Here is a 12,195-nt window from a genome sequence, read left to right as displayed (position 1 = left end):
AAATTAGCACATTTGAAATGAAAAATGTAGCAACAGTGAGACAAAAATGGGCTGCCACGTAACTGTTTTTCAAAGTCCAATAGCGTTGACTATAGAAGAACAAAAGAAAATAAAGTAGAGCAAAAGGAAACTGAGTTTTAAGGCTTTGGGACAGTGAAAGTCTTAAAAAGCTTAACATGGTATTTGAGGCTAGTAAAACTACAGATACTGTGGCTGTAGGGACTGAAACATACTACGCATAGTGATGTATAGACGCAGTACTTAAACTAGGAGGTGAAATCCTGTAATCCTTACTAAACAAAAATCCCATTGAAGTCAGTAGAAGATTTGGGTGAAAAAGGAATGTATAACTGGGCAATTAGAGACAAACTCGCAGCCTGACCTTGACTGGGCCTTTGTGCCTGTGATTAGCTGTACCCATAGCATCTGGGCACATTTGTTTAAAGGCACAGTTAATTTTAATGACATCTCAAAAAAGAAATACACTTATGCCATTGTTGAAGTTCTAATGGATCCAAATAACAAATGTGAATAATTGCAGAGAGACGTATTAAAGCAACACTTCTGTAATCTGAATCTTTTGGAACAACAAAATTCTGCATACTTTGTTCCTTTCTTTCCCTCTCAGTGAAAACAGGAATTTAATTGATACTGCTCAAGTTTTGTCCCTAGTAATTGTGGGTGGCAGCTATTTGACTTTTCAGAAATATATGAGAGTATGTGAGATTATTTTGTGGGGTGTCAGAAATAACCTCAGCTAAATTAATCAAAATATATAGCATCATCTGCCACACATGTTTATAAAGCTACATTAATAATTGCTCTCCAAATTGTTTTAAAACTATTTCAATATGAAACAAAATGTTCTTTAAATTCATCCATTTACTTTTTTCCTTCTTTTGCAATCCTAGTTCAAATAAAATTGAAAATAAACAAAACACTTTCCTTTGGAACAAAATTTAATTCAGCATACCAGAAATGTCATTCTCACTGCCAGTTACTCTAATGGGACATGTGTTTCTTGTGTCTGAATCTACTTTGTTTGAAAAGAGCTGCTGTTAAAGCATTGAGGAAATTGCATTTCTCAGTAAAAGAAATGTTAGAAATATACAAGAACAAACAGAAGCTGTTTCATGGTCTGGTCCTGTAAATGGTGACCTCAGTGACTACAATGGTCTCTTGGTGCTAATAAGTGTGTGTCCAAAATTCCAATGTTCAGGACTGCAGTCCTCTAAAGACATGTGTGTGCTTTGTGGTACTTACAATAAGCTACTGGGAACAAAAGTCAAAGGAATCCTTCCACTGCACTAATTGTGTGTGCACATAACTCCGTCATGGTTTTATATGAAAACCATTATAAATAATCTCTCCAGATCGACTTTGGGAAGTGGTTTCATATGCTTGAAAAAGCATTGGTAATGCTGGAGAATTTGAAATTTCTTTCTGCATCAAGTTCTCCTGCTTTGACACTTTCTTCTTTTAAAATCTCAAAAAATCTCTAGAACCTTTGATTTTGAAGAAACTGATGGATACGATAGGATCTATTTTATTCAAAAAGTCTAGAGCTTTTTGATTTATTTTTTTCTACTTTTTATGTTAGAATATGTAATATCAAGATGTGTACCTTTACTTCTGAAGAATAAAATCTCAGGCCGCTCTGAGATGGAGACTGGGTGTTAGGTTGCATTGTCATGATACTAACTCACTTTTACTCCCTTATCTCTTTCTTCTCTCATTCCTATTTTCATGTCACAAACCCGATACCTGGGTTTGTTATTTTAAAGTTCTTCTGTTCAAGACTTTGAATACAAAAGTGAATACAAAATGTAGTGATACAAAACCATTTACTTCTTTAAAAAATTGTTTACTTCTAAGAACAGAAAAGAAGCTTAATATGAGTAAATACAGGTTTATGCCCATACTTAGCTTAATTTTAAACATCTTTGTTACATCTTTCTACAGACTTTGAATAACTAGAGCCTCTTTCCCCCTTTTTCTGCTCTCTGTATGCCTCCTTTTAATATATGTAATCCCTATAAATCCGTTTTATTTTTCATTAGTTTCTTGGCCTGGATAAGAATGCAGGCAGCTCAGCAAGAAGGTATAGGAAAAGTTTCAGCTAATGGCAACTGTCATGGATTCAAAATGCAATATTTTATCTTCAGTCAGAGGTTATATGTATTCTTACCATCCAATAGAATTTGATACCTCAGGGCGTATTTCTTGAAAAAACTTAATTCTGCGGTCAAGCCTCATTTAAAAAGTCTTCTGATAGTGTACTCTGTTCAGCACTGGATTACTCTATGTCCTGTCAGTGTAAATTAGGATCTAGTTTAATACTGCTGATGTCCCCTGATCCTTTTTAAGTAACATTGCTGTACAATATGCTATTCAGAATAATTTAAGCCAAAAATAATGGGGAGCATATATTTATCCTGATTTGGTTGCATGAAAGGGAATTGTCACCGAGTCTCAATTTAGTTCTTGGATTTGCCATTCTCAAGGATTCATTTGCCTTTCCCTATCTCTCATGCCTTGCTGGCAAATCTCTTAATACCTGTCAGTTTTTACATGGTACAATAAGCTTTCTCCTTCAGTGATACACAAGCATTACTTCTCTTTTTGTGATCAAAGACCCTTATTGTTTTTTATTTTTTCCTCTGCATAGTTCAGAAGGGATGTGACAGCTCCACGGAACTACCGATCTTTTATACTGTGGTTTGCAATGAAGTTAGCCAATCAGGGAAAGCACAAAGAAAAAAAAAGTATTACAGGCTCAGTATTTAAACAAATAGTTTTGTCTCAGTGTAACTTCTCCATAACAGGTGTCAAATTGTGATCCAAAGGGTCTTCCACATAGAATTTAGAATGGAGCACATTTCAAATGCAGATTATCAGGGTAGGCACAAGTGGGTTGTGGGTAGCAGGTCCTCTGCATGGTGTACCTGCCTCAGGATAATGAAATTCAGATGATCTCTTTCTTTTGCCTAGATTAGCAAAGAACCTTTACATAAAATATTTGACTAATACTTTGACAACAAAAATAAAAGCTGGTATTTTGTTTAGTAATGAAGTCTCACTATTTAATACCTTGGTTACGAAAAGCTGTGTGATATGTTAGTCTGCTGTGTTCCTTTGAGTTATCAAATAGACTTGTGTAAAATGAACTGAAAAAAACATGATGCTAAATAATGTAATCAGATAATAGTGTAATTTTAATGGCATGCACTTAGAACCCCTAAAATTTAATAAAATGCACAGGTTTCTAAGAACCTTTATGTGTTTCGTCTTTTGTATATGCAAAACTTGATTGTAGTAATTTAAAACTAAGATTTTGCAACTGGAATTGCTGTGTTATAACTTGCTCTTTAGTCTTTAGGTTATTTTGAGTAAGTAGTATGTTATGTTTATGGCTGGAATATTTGTTGAAATAGTCAATGTGACAAGGTAGGTGGTCTTGTAATTAATATTTCTGTACAGATCTGTAAACTGTGCAAGACTTGTTTAACAAAACGGAAATCATGTCCTTTTAGATTAAAACATTTGTTTTGGAATAAAGTTCAACTTTTTCTTTGAAATTCAATTGATCTAGTTTCATGGCCTCTGAAATTATTTGTTTTAAGAACCATTTTAAAAGTATAATTAATTCAAGAAATTTCTGTGACCTGTTGCTAAATATTTAGACTATAGATTAATTATATTTGCTCAGGGCTTCAAAAAATGGTTTTAAAAACTTGGTGAAAAGGCAAGTTACTTAGTAACAAGAGAAATTATACAACAGTGGTAAGCTATGATGTGTTCATGTAATCTTGCTGTCCTATAAATGGCCACATTAAAAAAAACCATGAATAAATGAGCATTGAATTGAAAACTAAATACTCTCATCACAGTGAGAACACAGCATATGCTGTAGTCTGTGTGTTCAGCATAACTCAAAAATGTTGTGAAGAATGCGCAATTTATTATTCTTGCTCTTAGTGGAACCTTTTTGTATGTACAAGTGACCCATAGAATAGAAAACATGACATAAAAACTCTACCTACTGCCTTTTTGAAGCACTCACTTGATACATGGCCCTAACTCGTACTTCTCACTGCCTAATTAGGGTCTAGGATATATTCATGTAGCACAGGTACTATGCTCAAGCAGTATCTCAGAATGGGCCGGCATATAAGTTAACATGAAGAGGTTGCCCCTTACCTCTCCACTTATTAAGTCTCTATTTGATACTGAGAAGTTTTCTAATTCTCCCTGCCTGTGTTACACTTGCTGAAGTGATGACAGGTCATTGCAGTGCTACCATGTTAATAGCTTTTTTCCAAAATGTCTCTATATTTGTTTGTTTTTTGGTTTTTTTTTACAAAGTTAATGGCAGTTGTAAATAAAAGTAATGGTAAAGCCAGTGAAAGTTCAGCAAACACTGAGAACTGAGAATAAGCAACCTTTTTATAGAGGCCTGGTAGTTTTATTCTTGTTTACTGATTTTGATGGGATACATCCGACTGTTAAAAAGAAAACAAAAAAACCCAAAAGGTTGCAGGGTATTTTGAAAAAAAACCCCAGTAGTCAGACCATAAAAAATTGCTTAATTGGCATTCTATCTTCTTCTGAGAGCATAAGATTTTATAACAAGGATTTTTAGTAGGAGTGCAAGTTTTTCTTTTTAGAATGGTGTGGTTCACTTTCCTCAGTGTTCGTTAAAAGTTGCTCAAAAATATTCAAAATGAACATATTGTTCTTATAAAGTGTCAGATTCTACAGAACTGCCATGTGGCATAAACCCAGTTGTCTCATAATCAGAGTGCACACAATCAGCACCAGAACCTTGCTGGTTGCAGTGGTTGCTTTTTAGAGGGCACTGACATTTTCATGCTGTTCTCTTTCTTGCAGAGTGCTGTGTATTAGTCACCTTGATAACCCAGAAATCATCACAGAGTTGTTCTTTATTTTCAATTTACAAATGGTTTTTACTTACAAATGGTTTCCCTTTTTTCTGGTCATGCATGGTGATCCACATATTTGTCAACAATGATTGCTGGAGTTGCTGGTGACTGAGAAAATAATACACAAATCTCATCTGGTACAGATTGCACTGCCTAATGTCTCCAAGATTTAATCAGATGTAAGCCTTTCAGCAGCAATAATCCAAATCCTTATTGATTCCAAATCTATCTGTAATGCTAACTGGAAGCTTCAGTATGAGCCCTTGAATCAATTGAACAATCTAGATGCATCTGCACTTAGACAACAAATGGTTATCCCACAAATTTCCATGACTGCTGTGCAGCCTTTGACCTTTAATTTGTGGACTTATGTAATGAAAACTTCTGAATAGTGAAACAAGTCTATTGATAATGGGGTTTGTGGTCTGTATTTTATTTTGCATTTACAACTTGCTATACTCTTAGAAATAGTCTGTAGGGATTTAGGAACATAAGCTGAAGACTACTGCTCTGGAACAAAGTACATTTCAAAGACCACGTTGAAGTGCATGAGAACAGAATCTTTCCTGTTACAATAATCTAGTTGTGAAATTGCTTCAAAAAAGGATCTAGCTAAGGCACCATGAACCTACTTTCTCAAAACTGCTTTCAGTCCTAGTCAAGAATGGTATTAATTGGCCAAGTTTGTAAAAACTTGTGAGAACTGACTGATTAAAATGAGTTTCTAAAGAAATTAGGCTGCAGAGCACACAGTTGCTCTAGAAAGGAACTAGAATTAATTTGGGTTTTGTTAATCTCTGTCTGCTTCCCAGGGAATTCAAATTCAAATAGAAAAGGATATTTTCATAAGCAATTGCCATTGAAAGTATGAAAGTACTGGCATTTTTTTAGGGAAGGTTGAGAACCATTGAGGAATGCAGGTACTTGAGGAATAAGTATCAGCATGTTTTGGAACCTCAGCAGCAGCTAAATGTTTGACTAAAGGACTTAACATAAGTACCTTTGTGCAAATCTATAAACTTAGATATGTTTTCCAGCATTTTCTAAGCATATCTAAATAAAATATCCAGTAAATGCTGACTTGCATAAATTTGGATTTTCCTCTACATGGAAATTTTACACTGCCTACCTTAGCTTAAATACTTGTACTTATAAACAGGAGGAGCAATATTAAAAATATTAATGGTTTTTAATCATTTAAATAATTTAAATATTTATTAAATTAATTAAATTAAATTTAAATATTTTCATTAAATATTTATTTAATTATTTAAATAATTTTTATTAATTATTTTAATATTAATATTAAAAATATTAATCCTAAGCTTATACGCTTAGGATGATTTTGTAGGAGTTTGTTAATCTTTCTCTCAAAAAATAGTCCAGACAAGAGAAAAAACGTGTGATATATAATCAACGAGTGAAACTTTTGCAGTATTAAGCTTATCCTTATAGCCAGTGTATTTTTCTTCCTTTTTAACAAATTCTCTTTCAAATTTCTCCTCAAACTCATTTATTTTTCCTTGCCTGTCTACTTTGTACATTCTCTCGCCCCCACATTTATTTGTTTTCTTTGACTGATGTTATTCTTAGTATTTAAAATGCCAGAGTGAATAGAAGTCACTTAAAGCATAATATAGTTCAGACTGGTTTATTTATTTTATACTTTCATTTTTACTTTTTATGTTTTTCTGATAGGCAAAGCCTTACGAAGTAAGCTCTTTGAAGCAGAGACTTTTTCTAATCTCTCTGGTGTTCTTATGATATTTTGATTTGGTTCATATTAACTGCAGTGGTCTTCTTACTTGAAGTGATGTGAAAAAAAATTATGCTCACTGTTACTGTTTCGCTTCTGTAAGGCACTGTTTTGTTAGTGTAATGAATGGTAACTTGAATGTTGCAACTACAGACAGTCATCCAATTTTACAGGTGACAAATGGGTGCATGGGAGATCAAAATCAGGGCTTTTCTAGCATGATTAGAGAAGTGGACATAAAAGTGGAACATAATTCTTAACTATGGCTATGATATTTAATTAGGGTTTTTTTGTTTGTTTGTTTGTTTGTTTTTTTCTGGTATCAACTTCCAAAAAAATAGCACTGAAATACATGAAAATTGCAATAAACTATTATGCAAGTGAAATGTTTATCCATGCTTTTCTCTTGCAATATTTCCATTTGGTTAAACACCATTTCAACATTCAGATTTAAGTACTTGATTGTAATGCATTTTAGTCAGTCAATAAATACAGAATATAAGCATATTAAAGTGGAGGGGTTTATAGACAGCATTTTCCTATTAAAAATTGTTAACAAAATCCTTGAAAATGAAATGAGCTGACAACTGTAGTCAGAGCAGATACATAAAGTAGTGCTATAGCACATTGCACCATCAATTATGTGTCAAGCATGCTGCCAAATATTAAGTGTTCTGACCTTTGTTATTAATAATAGAGGCGGACACTGGGGACATGTGTAACATAAATAATGTAATGCGTGGAAAATCTATTATAGTTTTGACTTTGTTAATGGATACAGAGCCTGTTTGGTATCCTGCCCCTTCCCTCGCAAGCTATAATTTTGTGAAAAACTGGACATACCATGTAATGGAAAGCCACACTGTGAAAAACATACTTTGATAGAACAAAATGCTCTGAAATTAAATAAATAATAACAAGAGAGTGCTTTTCATCAAGCTTTACTGCTTTATTTATAGGTGTATTTGTCATTTCCACTGTTCCTTGAGAAATAATGTGAAATAAGTGAAATGAAGTAAACACGTCTTTATTGTATTCTCCATTTATTCTTTAAGCTATTATTATCATCTATCATCTTGTAGAGTTTGGCTAGTTAAAGATTTAGTCAGTGTCTTTCTTTAGAATTTACCTTCTAACATTTTTAGGTGATCATATAGGACAATGTTGATAACAGCTAAAAGTGACAAAAACAGTAAAATGGCCAACCAAAGGACTGAGATAAACACTTATGAAGGGAGGGCTAATGGTTAAAAGAAAAAAAAAATAAAAGGTCCCAAAACCCAGTCCCTTAACTGACTTGAAAGAGCAAAGAAAATAGAAAACACAGGATAGAGAAAACTTCTTGTGCAGTCACTGTTGGTACTGTTTCCTGCTTCCTGCTTGATGTCAAACATAGATCTCAGTAAAATGTTAAGCAGTTGGTCCAGGATTTCATCAGGAGTGCACTGTAACTGATTATATAAAAATCAACAGACTGTTTACATTTATCAAAGGGCTTTCTTTTGTCCTAAAAGTTGTATAATTTCTCTTATCACAACTTTCATTAATTTTATATTACCTTTTATTTTTCCCTTTGAACTTAATATTTGTGAATAAGTACCTTGGTGACAGTAATTGCAGCTACAAACTATATTTCTTTCTAAACTTAACTAATCTGGGCTTGCATAAAATGAATGAAAAATTGGAGCTCCTCTGATCTGTAGTACATTTTTGTGGATGTTGCTTTCTTTGTGTCTTGTCATATATTCCAATAGGTGTTGAAGTCTCAAAATTGTTTTGCAATGGAAATCCACTGTCCTACACTACAAGCCAATGCATAATTAAGAAAGAGCAAAGAATAAAAGATATGGACCAAGACAGTATGTCTTTATAAAATTAACCAAAATTTGCACAAAATCAAAAATGTTGTCAAACAACAACTACATTTACAGAAGCAGATTCATTCCTCTCTTAGAAATTTAGAAACTCTTTCTAACAATCCTTAATGATCTAGTGCTTATACTATATGCAGGACACACTCTTCTAATCATCCAGAACTTAAGATTTCGTTTGATGTTTATGTCAACACAAAAGTTTGGCTGTTCTAAAATTAAATCAGTCCACAAGCTTCTAAAAAAACTGTTCCTTTAAACAGTTTGTCACAGATGAGAGTAATTTACTGGAATTAAAAAATACATATACATATACATATACATATAGGAAGAGATCTGTGATTTGCGTGTCAAGGTAACACTGTAAACATATTGAAAAATCAACATATTTTTTCTATTTTTTTCTTTCCCTAATTCTGAGAACCGGCTGTATTGTATTAAGTATAGATATATGGATTTCCTTCTCCCTTTCTTTCTGAATTGGAAGAGGGGACATAACAAAAGTCCACTAGTGATTAAGTTGGTTTTCCACAGTGTAAATTTGAATTGAAGCCATCTTTAAAAGCAAATAGCTTTATTAAACTAAGAACAAAATAATTCAGATGCAATAATGATGATTTTTTTAAATTAATTTTATATCTGCTTCAAAAATTGCTTTTCTTCATATTGTGAGTACTTCACAGAATCATAGAATACACTGAGTTGGAAGGGAGCCATCAGGATCATCAAGTCCAACTCCTGACAGCCTGAAGCGTCACACCATGAGAGCATCGTCCAAATGCTTCTTGAACTGTGTCAGGCTTGGTGCTGTGACCACTTCCCTGGGGAACTGGTTCCATTGCCCAACCACCCTCTGGGTGATGAACCTTTTCCTGATATCTATCCTAAACTTTCCCTGACTCAACTTCAGGCCATTGCCTCGAGTCCTGTCACTGGTCCCGAGACTGAATAGATCAGTGCCTGCCCCTCTGCTTCCCGTCATGAGGATGTTGAAGACCATAATGAGATCTCCCCTCAGTCTCCTTTTCTCCAGGCCGAACAGACCAAGTGACCAAGCCACTCCTCATACGGCTTCCCCTCAAGGCCCTTCACCATCTTCATTGCCCTCCTTTGGACACTCTCTAATGGCTTAATATCTTACTTATATTGCAGTGCCCAAAACTGCACACAATATTCAAGGTGAGGCCACACCAGTGCGGAGCAGAGCAGGAAAATCCCCTCCTTAGCCCAGCTGGTGATGCCTGATGCCCCCCAGGACACAGTTGCCCCTCCTGGCTGCCAGGGCACTGCTGAGTCATATTCAACTTGCCCCAGGTCCCTTCTTGTAGCGCTGCTTTCCAGCCTCTTGTTCCCCAGTCTATAAACACAACCAAGGTTGCCCCATCTCAGGTTGTAGGCACATGGCACTATAACCTGTGGAATATCCAGAATAAAACAATACTTTATTAAATTCAATACAATATTTAGTTAAAGCAACTAGTTTCTTCATGTTTTTACTTTTATTCATACATATTTTATACAAGTATAACAAATTTTGTGTCCAGCTGAAAAGACATGACTTGATTTCCTGACCCAAGAGGAATTCATCAGCATGCATTATTTCTAACAAATACTCTGTCTTTCCTGCTCTGTACCCTGTCTTCTTATCAGCTAAGTAATATTGAGTTTCAGTACTTATTTTCCCGATGTTCTAGGCCTGTACCTTGAATATCTGAAACAGCAATAGCCAGCATTTTGTCTACAGTGGGCTACACAGGCTTTTAAAGGATTCATCAGAGGTGGTGAACCTTCATTTCGATTCTCCTTCCATGTTACCCCCATGATCTGCTAGGGCTTCCTAGGATCACCTACTAGATGTCTAAACACAGGTTTTATTCCTGTGCCTTTTACAAAATAGACTGGCATCCAGCCTTGTGACAGGATATACATGCTGTGACCTCCTGTGCCATGCATATTCCCATCACATGGCAGACATGCATTTGCCACACTGGCATTTACTGTGCCGGTGCAGGTACCTGCTTCCGTCAAGGGACCCTCAGGCAGGAGTGAGGCTACTCAAGTCCTGCAATTTTCACCTCTCAGAACAAGCAGACAGTAGCCAAATTAGTTATTTGTTAAGCTTAGATTTTTGTCTGTGACCCACTAATTGAGACAGTGCATGACATCCTACAAGGACTGAAGGGGTGTTGGGGAGTGAGATGCTCTATGTTGCCATCAAATTTGAAGACAAAGACCCCAGATACTGCTTGATGCATGGCTTGGGTCAGGGATGACCCAATGGAGGCAAGACCTGCATGATCACTTTCCTGAGATGACAAATTGGTTGTTGAAACCTCCCAGGACATAGTGTGCAATGACACTGTGGTTAGTGAGGCTTTAGTGAAAAAATTTTTTCTATCTTTGTAACACTTGGTCATATAAAATTACTTTGAAATAGGAATTAGAATCATAGAATGCCCTGGGTTGGAAGGGACCTTAAAGATCATCTGGTTCCAGCCCCCCTGCCATGGGCAGGTACATCTTTGCACTAGACCAGATTGCTCAGAGCTCCATCCAGCCTGGCCTTGAACACACAGGGGTGGGGCATCCACAACTTCTCTGGCCCACCTGTTCTGGTGCCTCACAACCTTCACAGTTCTATGTATAACTGTACAGAAATGAGTTCTGTAAATTTTCCTTACCTGAGGTGTTTCTACTGTATTTGACACCAGAAAAGGGAGTGGATGCAACCACACGTGCCGTTTTGTACACTTGTAGTTGTTTGTGAGACAAGGAGCAGTTTTGATTCAGGTGAACTAGTTCAGAACTAGTGATTTTACTCACATAATGTTCAAAATCGTTGAATGGAAAGAATTTCTTTTTTGTTAATAGTGAAGTTGGATAAGGAATCTTAAATTTCAGTTTCTACAGTTTTATGTTTCTGCACTTAGACATGTCTTACACTGTTACAACCCGGTGTTTCTTTGATTAGAACAGTTTTGTAGTAAACTGTACAGCGTCTGCAGCCAGTTGATACACTTTGTACAATGTGTACCTCTATATTTTGTGTCTCATACTGCCATCTAAGGGCCACGTAGACTGAGAAGGTGGCTAAACGTTCTTCAATACTTTCTCCTTACCGCCCTGCCATTTGGGAAGTCAGAAATTCATGAATGAGAAAGGTGGGCAGGGAATAACAGCAGTCCTTTGGTGCAATAGATTGTTTCATCTAAAAGGACAGAGGAATCTCCCAGATAAGTGATAAATTGGAATGTAAATCTCAGTCATCTAGAAAACTGCAATTGCAATGAGCTTAAGTAAAGGCCCATGAATAAGAAAGTAAGATTACAGGATTTGAGGCTACCCTTGAAACAGCAAGTTGAGGAATGTAGTGCTTAGAGGCCTGATGAGTTTCAGTTGAAACTCAGCATTGAGGGAGTGTGCAGTTTAGATTCTTAAAGGTACCAAAGTCTTTAACTCCTACTGATTTAAGGACTAGTGCTTTGTAATACAATTTTCTTACTAAGGTTATCCCTAAAAAGGTACAAAATAACATGAAGTATTTTCTTCTTTTTTCCTAATAACTGGTTTTGCATTTCTGCGTGTTTTGATTTTCCTGGACTAAGAGAAAATGGGCAAAAATTTG

General features: G+C 35.5%; 1 protein-coding gene across 3 annotated transcripts in view; it reads left to right on the top strand.

Annotated features, from left to right (window-relative positions):
• The window catches only part of VEGFC (vascular endothelial growth factor C), a 79,933-nt gene that overhangs the window by 43,452 nt on the left and 24,286 nt on the right, over positions 1 to 12,195 (top strand). The gene's annotated exons all lie outside the window — the stretch shown is intronic.

Source organism: Lepidothrix coronata, unplaced genomic scaffold (genome assembly GCF_001604755.1).
Source record: "Lepidothrix coronata isolate B3197 unplaced genomic scaffold, Lepidothrix_coronata-1.0 Scaffold56, whole genome shotgun sequence".
NCBI lineage: Eukaryota > Metazoa > Chordata > Aves > Passeriformes > Pipridae > Lepidothrix > Lepidothrix coronata.
This window is presented reverse-complemented; position numbering and strand designations above follow the sequence as displayed.